The sequence below is a fragment of the Ursus americanus genome, chromosome 25 (assembly GCF_024610735.1).
Source record: "Ursus americanus isolate L20-20 chromosome 25, mUrsAme1.1.p, whole genome shotgun sequence".
Classification (NCBI taxonomy): Eukaryota; Metazoa; Chordata; class Mammalia; order Carnivora; family Ursidae; genus Ursus; species Ursus americanus.
In genome coordinates this window covers 28,660,182-28,672,565 of record NC_142151.1, presented here as the reverse complement: position 1 = coordinate 28,672,565, position 12,384 = coordinate 28,660,182, and the positions used below count along the sequence as shown (strand labels likewise).

Sequence of the window (12,384 nt, the reverse complement as noted above, 5' to 3'; positions counted from 1 at the left end):
GAGGCTGCAGCATGTGGGCACGAGCAAAGTGAGCTCAGGGCAAAGTGGGTGGCTTCTCACCGGAAGGTCTTCGGCCACGAGGCATATCCACGCGATTATGGCTTGTGACAAACATAAGAACTTGCCTTCTGTGATCACTTGCCTGAAGCCAAATCACACAGGATACAAGATAGAGCTTCAAAAGACATGATTACACTTAATTCTCACACTGAATTAGGGGCCACCCAGGCACCCGGTTTATTACTATATATATTTTTTAAAGATTTTATTTATTTATTTGAGAGAGAGAGAGAGAGACAGAGATAGCAAGGGAGAGCACGAGCGGGGAGGAGAGGGAGAAGCAGACTCCCCCCTGAGCAGGGAGCCTGACGCGGGGCTCCATCCCAGGACCCAGGGATCATGACCTGAGCTGGAGGCAGCCGCTTAACCGATTGAGCCACCCAGGAGCCCCTATTACTATATTTTTAATGAAAATTTGAAATCCAGTGTTTTAAGAAAATGTCTCTGTACATTCTTCCTGCTACTTGATATAAAAATAGGAAAATAGGCGCACCTGGGTGGCTCGGTCAGTTAAGCATCAGACTCTTGATTTCGGCTCAGGTCATGATCTCAGGATCGTGAGATCGAGCACTGCATCAGGCTTTGTGTTCAGCTCAGAGTCTGTTTGAGATTCTCTCTCTCTCCCTCTCCCTCTGCCCCTCCTCCTGCTTGCATGTTGTCTCTCAAATAAATAAATAAAATCTTTTAAAAAATAGGAAAACAAGGATTTCTCTCGCTTTGGAATAAGGAAAAGAGGTCATAAACGAAACACACCCAAACACCATGATGTCTCTCTCTTTCACGAGTATGCATAGGTCCCCAGAAATAAACTGAGTATGAGAGGATTTAAGTAGCCATGGGATGAAAAGAGTCCTCAAAATAATATTGGTCCACACTTGTTTTTTTTTTTTTTTTAAGATTTTATTTATTTATTCAACAGAGATAGAGACAGCCAGCGAGAGAGGGAACACAAGCAGGGGGAGTGGGAGAGGAAGAAGCAGGCTCCCAGCAGAGGAGCCTGATGTGGGGCTCAATCCCAGAACGCCGGGATCACGCCCTGAGCCGAAGGCAGACGCCTAACCGCTGTGCCACCCAGGCGCCCCCTAGTTCACGCTTCTAAAAATCAGATTCAAGATTCTTTTAATTTAAGAAGAAATGTGGATTACTAAGAAATAACGAATTGTAAATCCAAGGTCCATTAGCAATTTAACTCTATTCTAACCTAATCATTAAGTAGATAAGCAAAGATTTCACTTCAAGAGTGTACATCATGCATTACTTAAAATCTCTAAGTTGAAATAGTTGGATGTCAGCGGTAAGGCATTGGATAAATAAATAAGGATACAAGTTTATAAATAAACCCTACACGGTTGTTTTAAAATGATGTAGGTATATAATTTTTAGTGACATGGGAAGATGTTCAAGATAAATTTTTAAGTGAATAAACAGACTTCTAAGCAGTATTTACACCACGAGAGCATGGTCTTCAGTGTCAGGCTCCCATGTTCAAATCACGATTCTGGCATTTACTAGCTGGGTATGCTAAATGAGTTACTTTATCTCTCTGTGCCTCCATTCTACCATATGTAAAATAGATTAAATAGCAGAAACTATCTAATAAACTTGTTCGTGGTTTAAGCCAATGGCATCTAACATGGTTAAAACATATTAAATCCTCAATGATTGTAAGTAATTATCATTCATTATTTCAGGAAAAATGTGTATGTACATAGGAAAAACTCAGTAAAGATACATAATAAAATATTAACAGCACTTCTTTTTGCTTTTGAGACTATTAATCATTTTATTTGGGGATGATTTATCTTCATTTTCTGTTTTTTCAGTGTACATTTATTAGTTTGGTAAAATTTATATTTCTCAGGGTATTTTTAAAAAGATATTTTAAAAATTTCTTCAAGGCTGCAAAAACTTTTTTTTTACCTTTAAAGTAGAATTGTTTCCGTATAAGGAAGTGGGGCTGTTCCCTTCAGCGGGGGCCACACTCATCTGTTCCTCCTGTTTTGAAGTGAAGGCCAATAATAGTTCTATAGTTAGGACATTGTACCCTTGTTCTTTTTACCTGCTACAGGTTCAGATATCCCTGAAATTAACATTCATAACACCAGGTAAGCACACATTTTTCTAGGGAGATATTCCATAGTTTCAATGAATAAGTTAAAGATCAGTTCATTTAGAAATGCTTTCCCTTCTAAAAGTAACAATGGTACACAGAATAGACACTTATAATAAGATGGCTTGTTACTGAGCAGATCTGGATACCTTAGCCCTCATGGAGCACTTAGAATACAAGAACCACCTGCTGGAAAAATCTGAAAGTGTTACAGAATTCCTGATTACTTCCATAACTTACAACCTACAGAAGTTTAAACACCCTGAGCCATATTCTGCCAAATCAGTCTTCATGGAACAGAACAGAGATCTTGGTGACCACTCCACTTCCATCCCCACTGGAATATTTGGAACTAATTATGGTGGATTTGTAATTTGGTGACAATACATGCTAATTCTAAACATTTGATTTATCACACCTTATAACCTATAGATTTTGAAGATCTCAGACTATAGCATAACAAATCCATTTAATTGGAATAGAAAAGAGGGCTTGTTGTCCCCCCTTTTTGTTCCCACTGAAATAAATGGAGATAATCATGGTCCCACCAAAGGCTAAGAGCATGAAATGCTGGGTAAGATCTGCTCTGAAGTGAGACTTAACCCAGAGTAGGCCATGGTGTGACTAACCCACTGCTGTACGGCCCACCCAGAGAAGATAAAGAAGGGGGGAGGGGGCTGTGTGACTGCATCAGGAAGGCCCCTGTGTGATGGGATGGCTCCAGAAATCAGAAAAGCCCTGGGGAGAAGGACACTATCCAAGGTCCCTATCCTCAGAGAAAAGAATTTAGGCTCAGTTTCCTCATGGAGACCAAATCAACACTGTTTTACACTTCAGGTTAAGTCTCCCAGACCAACTAAACCATTCTCTTGAAATCTGGTGATGATGAGAGGAAATAGGCACTCTCAAGGCTCCAAGTGTGTGGTAAAAGGCTCGGCATAGAGAAGATTATAGATGGAAATAAGAGCAAATTCTTTGAGGGTAGGGTCTTTATCATAGTTTTATCTATATACGCAGTTCCTAGCATCGTGCTTGGCTCATAGTATGCCCTCAATAAATATTGGTATGCAGACACAGATGGAAGAATGAATGAATGAATGAGATACTGAAGGAATATATTTGTCTTAAGTCCCAATGGGAAGTTTTCTCTTTGGAGTTACTGAGACCATTGTCTATTCAAATGTGATAAATAGGTTACCTCAGGGTCAGGTCTAGTCTGAATTTATTTTGATTAGCCATTGTGTTTAATATGCCAACATGTAAAAGTCAGATTTTATATTTAAAATATCTTATTTCTGGCTTCTCTGGATGCATCAGAAGAACTAGCCACACTGAGCCAGCTGCATAGATTATCTGGACACTCATTAAGATTAGGCAAGTGTTCTTGATTTGCCATAGTCCCTGTAAATCCTTTTGTGTTTCCAACTGAAAGCTGTCATTTATCATTATTCATGTATTACTGTTCTTACAGCAAAGAGAAGAGTGGAATATTTGGGGGGTCTATATTACTATTAAACACAGTGAATCAAAACACGGGCCAAAATGACTGTTTGTCTCAAGAAGAAAAATGGAAGGAGGCATATTTCCTCTGAAAGAAGAAAGTATTTTTATGTGTTCAATATGCCAAGTATTGTTGAATATATAACGTAATACTAAGCTCACTTCACTCAATTAGTACACTAGCCCGACCCTTGGGGTATTTATACTCAATATACTTGTAACCAAAGAGGCAATTCAGCTCAATCAAAGAAAGAATTGATATTTAAAAACTGGGACAGGTGCTTCAATAACCAAGAATGTCCAGGCAAAATCTCAGTGCCCACCCACCTGAAATACCATCAAAAAAGCAAACTATCTCAGGTCCCAAATCACCCTGAATGCATCCCCATTATAGTACCTAACCAATTTTTAAAACTTCTTAATGATCTCTTTTAATAGATCATGAATAATTTTTTCATACCTTGTCTTGTTCATCATTGTATCCTCCATACTCAGCACAGAGTAGGTTCTAAATGAAAGTTTATTAAATGAATGATAATTGTATTGAGTTGGACGCTGGAAATGATTGTTTCTCAACTCTATGGATCTCTAACTCTATTTGGGTTAGTCTTTGTTTCTCATTTAAAAAATAGGCCAGGTAGTTGGACGAAAAGATTTTTCCCCGCTGAGAGTCTTGATAGCAATCCCTTACTTACTGAAAGCCTTCCAGATTGTGGCAAATATGAACGCAAAGAACCTTTGCTTAATGTAAAATTCCATCCACTTTCTAGGAAAACAGCCCAGAAAAGAGGGGGAGCTCACTGATGCCAGAGGGGATCCTTTCCAGGAGAGGGGGCCATTTCCCAGAAAAGGTCTCAAAGGCACACCGTCTGGAAAGCAAGGGAATTCATGGGAACAGAGGACAAGGAAAGGGGAGAAGAGACAGGTAGTATCTTCTTCACACTCTCAGAAAACCTGGTGCTGTAGGTAAAGTAGATCTTTCTCTTTTAATTCTCTTTGAAAAATAACTCGAGTTAAAATAAAAAGAAGAGTATAACCCTGGAAGAGAGATCTACACCGGGGAATATAAAAGCAGCCATGCCCAAGGGGATGAGAGAAGAGGAAGGTGGTTTTTAACAGATCCCTTTGTGTGATGAAGGCTAAGAACATTCTCCCCAAAAGAACACACATGTGCTCACATGAACAACATTTTGCTTGTATTTTCAAGGAATTCAAAGACTACCTCTCTCCCCGGCCAAGCCCCAAAACCCAAGTTAGGAAGCCTTGCTTGAAATTATCCAAATGTCTCTTCGCTTTAATTAATGTTTCACACTATCCTGGTGTTTCCAAGAGTAAGAGTCCCTGAATTTTAATTCCAGGCCATGAAGGGTTTGTAAAAGCCCCACCCTTAGCCCCATCTGTTTTATGGACAGTAACAAATCCCCAGTGGCCAAGGAGATCTTCCTCCGCCCCTCCCTCCTCACCCTTTTGTGGTCTTCACCAAATCTCTGAGGAAAACTTTCTTCTTGTGAAGGGGAAGGGGGAGGTTCAACACAGTATCAAGTCAGCTTTCCCCAGAGAGCCTACCCAAAATAAATAACATGCTTCAGTAACACTGCATCTAACTCACTTCTATTTATTTCAGATCACTTACAGACCATTTCTGAAGGGCCAGTACACTGTAAACACTGCAGATAGTTCCCTTCTAGAACAGGAACCATGCATATAAACATGGCTCCCCGGAGACTTCCGGTAAATCCACATTAACCCACAGGAAGGACATAATGTGTCCTTGTCTCCCTGAGGAATTTCTAATGATCCCAGTCAATCGGGAAGTCTCCTTTCCATACAGAGAAGAGAACTTAAACTGAGTGTAGTTTTAATGCCTTTGTGGATAATTAGAGAATCTCTGTTCAGGCTGAGGGAGAGAAAATAGCTCAGGGTGGGACTCAAGCCCGTCTAAACCAGATGCAGGCAAATGCCTTCCTGGGAGGCTGTGATACAGGATCCGAGGTAAGAAGCACTAGGGTGGACATTGTCAAGGGAGAGTCAGCTCGTTCACCGTTGTCCGAATGTTATGCTATGATATACCTGTCGTGTCATTCATTCATTCATTTCAAGAAACACGCTCTGTATGTTTTTCATTTCTTCCGATGCTTTTCTAAGTCATTGTCCATTCTCTCCATGGTCTGGAAAAGGCAGGCCAATAGATTCTTATTACCATTTATTTATACATTTGTTTATTCTTTGCCTCCTTTTACTAGAATATAAGCTCCCCATGGGCAGAGTCTTCGTTTGTGATAATGTAGAAAATAATTCAAGCTTTTGGAGTGCCTCTGTTCATTATTATGAATATTATTATTCCATAGTCTACACTATGAGTTGAAAAATATGACCTTAATAGCTGATAAAAGAATCCTGATTAACAAAATGCCACCAGAACTAAAACCACAACCCGGTCAAACAAAAAACCCAAAGTGGCCCAGAATGTTTACAGTAGGAGCTTCACCATTTAAATAATACTAACTCGGAGAAAGATCTGTATAGAAAGCTTCTTTGATGTTCAATTTGTTAAGCCTGGAGCTGAAGTCTTTCGTAGGTAGGCAATCTCAGATCTCAGCCTAATTTTTTGAAGAGCAATAAAAATTTTCATGAAAGCATCTTGCTATTTTGAATGAAGAAGCCGCTTTTCAAAATTAAATCTCTTTTGGTTTTTAACTGTCAAAATAAAAAGATGAGCCCTGTGACTAAGTTACTAGAGGATAAATCTAGGGTTTTCTTTTTTTTTTTTTTTAAAGATTTTATTTATTTATTTGACAGAGATAGAGACAGCCAGCGAGAGAGGGAACATAAGCAGGGGGAGTGGGAGAGGAAGAAGCAGGCTCATAGCGGAGGAGCCTGATGTGGGGCTCGATCCCATAACGCCAGGATCACGCCCTGAGCCGAAGGCAGACGCTTAACCACTGTGCCACCCAGACGCCCCAAATCTAGGGTTTTCAACTCACTGCCTGTTTACACACATTTCACATGCATACATGCGGGCTTAAAACACCCATTCACCTCTGTTTAAAAACAAAAAGAAGAGATAATTTCACTTTTGATAAAAAGTGCATTATAAACCATTTCCCCCTGGCTGATCCACCCCATGAAGCCGATGGGATTTCGAAGTTAACTGTCCTCAGAGAGGCTGCCTGGCATGGTGATTAAGACACGGAGGCTGGAGCCAGCCTGCCAGGTGAGGGGCAATCCTGGCTCTGATGCTTCTTAACTGCATCCGTTGAGCAAGTAACTTAACCTCTCTGTGCCTCAGTTTCCTTATCTGTAAAACTATAGCAATAATAATACCTAATTCTTGGGGCTGTGATGAGGGTTGAAATGATCAAATATTTAAAACCATAAATGCCGTACCCAGTAAATGCTACATAAATAAGTGTTAGCTATGATCATAACCAGTGGTCCCCAACTTTTGAGTATCTAAGAATAACCTAGCGTGCTTGTTACAAAGCAGATATTCCCAGAGCTACCCTCCATAAATGTTAACTTAATAAAGCTGGATGGAGCCCAGGGATCTGTAGGTTTTAGGGCAGGAGGCTGAGAGCTAACTGCCGCACTTTATAGCCAAACCCAGCTCTCTCCAGTAACTCAACATACATCCGTTTGCAATTTAAGCTAAAATCTGGTGAAGAAAAACTGAAGTTGAAGAGATGACCAGGTCTCAGATCATACAGGACATTTTGGAACAGAAAACGTCTATTGCTGTTAGAAACACATCAAGCATTCATTCTTTAAAACTGGATAACTAAGTCCTCAAAGGTAGGAAAACCAGGTAAGTGACTCCAAAGGAAGATAAAAAGAATTTATTGATTACAGAAGATTTCTTCATAAGAAGCCTCCCACCGCTCAGGTTCATCTATATCACAGACACAAAATCCCCATGACCCAGAAATAGGACCGATTCTTTAGATGTCACCATCCCTCCCACACACTCAGACTCAAAAAGCATAACTTATCAGGTTCCCTGCATTCCAAACTTCTCTAAGTAACTAAGATAAAATGTGCTTTGTGGATAATTTACAACAGCCATTTTTCATGTTCTCTCTTAAATGAAAAGTCTAAGATTAGGTCATTTAAATTTAATTTGAATATTTAAGTTGAATATTCCACCCTAAAAACTTTTGGATCCCCCCTGACACTTGAAATCATTCACATCATTCACATAAGCAATGAACAGTAACTCCAAATTTATAAAGGAAAAACCAGCTTGTATGGGATGCCAGAAAGGTCTTGATTGCTAGTGGTTTCGTCAGGTTGGAGGACTGGAGAACAGCCACAGTTAGAAGGTGGGTTGGGGTCCACTCCTACTTCCTGTTGGGAAGAAATTCTCCCTGTCATTTCAGTTCCTCTTGTTACAGTTTTTGTCCCAGACCACATTTTCAAGAATATCTGAGATAGTGTCTCCCTTCGGAACAGAGACCATATTTGTTTCCTGACCAGGACCATAAAGGTAATCTCTCCTCTGGGGAAAAGGGGTCAGGAGGAGGAATTGCTAAGAGCCCTTTAAAAGTGCACTGGTAGGTGAAACGTCCACCTAGGCCATCTCTGCCTCATCCCCATGGGACTTGGGGACGCCGGGAAGCAACTGCACAGGTGGCTCAAGCTGACTCTTCTGTCCTGAGTGATGAAGTGATGAACTACTTTTTGTCTGACCCAGGCTGCTTCTGTCTTCTGCCAGCATGTATAAAATATGGCAAGGTAATTGCTTGAAAGAAGGGCAAAGTCTCTCACTTCACAGTGTTTGACACCTCTGCTTCTCCCCCAAACCCAGGAAGTTGTCAGATCCCAGCTACCTCCTGGGATGGAACGCGATTCCAAAGAGGTTCACCCAGAGCCCCCATCTGCAAAGGTACCCACAAGACTCTAAGAAATTAACCGTCCTGAGAGCAGCGTCCCCCTCACCCTGGCCCCTTCCATGCATCCCTCTAGAGTAGGCTGCGCTAGGGCTAGTTCATTTGGTCATTGGGACGGGGAGCGGGGAGGGGAGAGGACCAGGGTGACAGCAAGTGATGATGAGGCTCCCAGCTCCATCCAGAAAGAACACTCCACCGAGAGCGCAGACATTTGGGGGAAACTGTCCCAACTCCCCAGCTCGCACCTCCCCAGACACCCCAGGAGCTCAGAGAAGCGGGGCAGAGAACCAGGGAGCACAATGGCGTGGACAGCTGGGAGAGGAGGGAGGCATGTAGGGGACTGGACAGCAAGAAATAGAAACTCTCAAGCCAGTCTCGCAATTTCTCCGCGCGCCCCAGCATTTGAAGGTGAGGACGCAGAGCGGCCGGTAGGACTTGTGGCTGGTGTTCTCGGCCATGCCCTTGCCCCAGAAGTCGTTGGTGAAGATGCCCCAGCAGAGCGGGGCTCCCGGACGCACGTCGGGCTTGTTCACGATCGCCCACACGTCGTCATGCACTAACTCGCCCTGCAGGGAGCGGCCGTAGCACAGGCAGCGCCACCGGGAGGGCGCGCGGTTGCCGCCGCCTCGGGCACAGCCTGTCACCACCATCGTGCCGCCGCCGCCACCGCTGCCCTGGCCGCTCCCGGGCGTCTGGCATCTTCCCCGGCCGGGGCCCGGCGGCGCGCCGCGGCTGCCCGGAGGTGGGCTAGGGCATGGTGCGGCGGCAGCTGGACCCGCCGCCGGCGCCCCGCGCTCCGCCGCCGCCTGCGCCGCCGAGTTGGCCCAGCTGCAAATAAACAGCAGTCCCCCCGCCTCCCCCGGCCGTCGCCACCTCCTCCGCCCGACTGCGCATGCCCCGCTCGCTCCCGTCTCCACCGCCGCCGCCCCCCCCCCCCGCCATCCCCGGACTAGGGCCGCCCCCCCCACCCCCCAGCACCCTCCGCCCCCGCCCGGCTCGCCGCCGCACTCAGCCCCGAGCTCCCGCGTCCCCGGCCGCCGGAGTTCGCGCGCAGGTGGAGCGGGGTCGCGGCGCGGGGCTGCCCGAGAGGCGAAGAAGGGCCACCGGGGTCCTGCCTGGCGCTCCCGCCACGCTCACCGCCGCCCCCCAATCATGCGCCCCCACCACCCCCACTCACGGAGCTGGGGAGGGCCTCATCTGCGGACACCTCCGGGCCCAGGGCCAGGGCGGGCTTAGCAGGTGCGCCCCTGAAACCCCCACACTTCCCGCTCCGACACATCGACAAGTGGCCGCCGCTTCCCGGGAAGTTTCCGGCTTTCAGCACCCCGGACAACAGCGGCGGCGCCCGGCGACACGCTCTCCTGCCCGCGCTCGCGTCCCGTCGCCCTGTACGCGTCTCCTCCCCGGCCTTTCTGCCCCCACCGGCCTGCGCCCCGCGCTCGCAGCCTCCGCGTGGGGGAGACCGAGGGGGAAACGGAGCTGCCCCAAGCACCTTCTCGAGACCAAGAGAAAGGGTCTCCTGGCTGATGGCTTCCTCCCCGCCCTGCGCAGTTCGTTCGGGGCGCCGTGGGCTGTTTGCCTTTACCGTCCCTTGCTCTGCTGGCGCTTAAAGTCCCAGGTTCAATTTGGGTTTTGTGTCTGGCGCTGAGTTGGATTCTGAAACATTTCTTCTCATTTTAGTTTCTACTTAAACTCTTGAGATGACCTGGAGATGTGGAGCAAATTCCTCTTCTCTTTCAAGTGGATCACTTGGGTCTGATGATTAATTTCTGGGCGCTGCACATGTTTCAACAGTTTCTGCTAACAATATTGAAAGAGCTGCGTAAGCACTCTGCCTTGGCTCCTAAACTTCCCTGTCTAATGATTTTGTATTTTAAAATACTAATTCTTACATGTAAACGAATTAGATATCCCAAGGTGCTTGATTACTTGATTTATCTTGAAGACTGCAAATCTCTTAACTCTGAAGCTCCTTGAAACTTAGCATTGCTAAATGGTATTGTATTTAGTTACATGGAATTTGACACATCCAATTAAGAGAAATTAAAATGCCTAATTTACCACTGATTTTTATTGACCAAATTTATCCCAAACAAAAGGATTTCAGGCCAACTATTTGGGTTTTGGTTTTTGTTTTGGAAAATTTCAGGCAAAATATTTGGATAGTTGACCACTCACTCAACAGGACACATTCACCTGGAACAAAAATGTTCCAAGACAAGCAACATTTTATCCATTTTCGGTTTATTTTTGGTGACCTAAAATTTAGTTAATGAGAAATGAAATGGAAAATTTGGAGCATGAATATTTTCATCCTTTCATCAAAATTATTGTTACACTCTGGTAGCTTTAGCTCTTCTTTGGGCTGAGTCTCTCTCCACACACAGGATCTTGTCTCCTCCCCGGGAATTTACACTGCAGCCACTCCTGTTTCTTGCCGGGGGCACTAGTACACTTACACTGTGGGCAAAATCTGTGCTAAAATGTGCAGTGGACTGGGCTGGATGCCCCAACTTGCTCAAAGTTGATGTGTGTGAAATTAATTCTGTAATATTCTAGATTTCTATATTAGGGTTCTCCAGAGAAACAAAACCAATAAAACATATGTGTTATGTATGATAAGGAATTGGCTCACCGGATTATGGAGACTGACAAGCCTCAGGAAAGCTGGAGACCTAGTAGAGCCAATGATGGAGTTCCAATACAAAGGCTGGCAGCCTTGAGACCCAGGAGGAACTGATCGTTTGAGTCTGAGGTGGTTAGGCAGGAGGAATTCCCTCTTATTCATGCCTAGGGTCAACCTTTTTGTTTTATCCAAGCCTTCAACTGATTGGATAAGGCCAATCTCCACTGAGGAGAGCAATCTGTTTTATTCAGTCTGTCAGTTTAAATGTTAACTTCATCCCGGGGTTCCTGGGTGGCTCAGTCAGTTAAGCATCTGACTCTTGGTTTCGGCCCAGGTCATGATCTCAGGGTCCTGAGCCCCACATCAGGGTCCACGCTTAGCCGGGAGTCTACTTGAGATTCTCTCTCCCTCCCCCTTTGCCCCTCCTCCTGTTCTTGTGCACACACTCTCAGTAAATAAATAAATAAATAAATAAATAAATAAATAAATAAATAAATAAATAAAATCTTTAAAAAAAAAAAGTTAAGTTCATCTAAAAACATTCTCGCAGAGCCACCCAGAATAATATTTGATGGAATATGTAGGTACCTCATGGCCTAATCAAGTTGATACATAAAATTTGCCATCACAATTTCTAAGTTAATAGCAAAATAGAATAGTAAAATTGTCCTTGTTATTATGTGCAATAGGTTGGTATGTTACGCTTTTCAAGAAACATGCTTATATATTTTTTATAGGAACTTTCTAGAGACAAAGTTTTATCCCCAAAGAGTGATTCTAATAATAATTTTTTATAGAGCGCAGGCCTTTTCTTCTTCCTCAAATCACCTTCAAAGCCAGCCTTGCCCACTGTCTTCTCTGAGTTGCCTCCTTTTTCAGAGGGAACAAGGTGAGGTTCCTTGACAATGGAGAGCAGTGAAGAAGGTGCTCACGTGCAGAGAGCTGGGACCCCAGAGAGACAGTGGAAAGGGACAGAAGAAACAGAAATGTCATAGCTTGAGTCCTGGTTTCTGAGCACTCAGTGTTTCATTAAACTTTCCTCTAGATTCAGGGGCACCTGTCTTCTATGGGGTTCAGATGATGCATTTGAGATTAATTTTACTTAAGATATTCGGGTATCTTACATCTTCTCAGATACAAAACAGTAAATATTTTGAAATATTAAGCTTTTTTTTTTTGCATCTTCATCTTTCCTTGCTTCA

General features: G+C 44.1%; 1 pseudogene; it reads right to left on the bottom strand.

The window, feature by feature from the left end:
* Positions 1–8,007: 8,007 nt before the first annotated feature.
* Positions 8,008–9,710, bottom strand: LOC148107798 (uncharacterized; annotated as a pseudogene).
* Between the last annotated feature and the right edge of the window lie 2,674 nt (positions 9,711–12,384).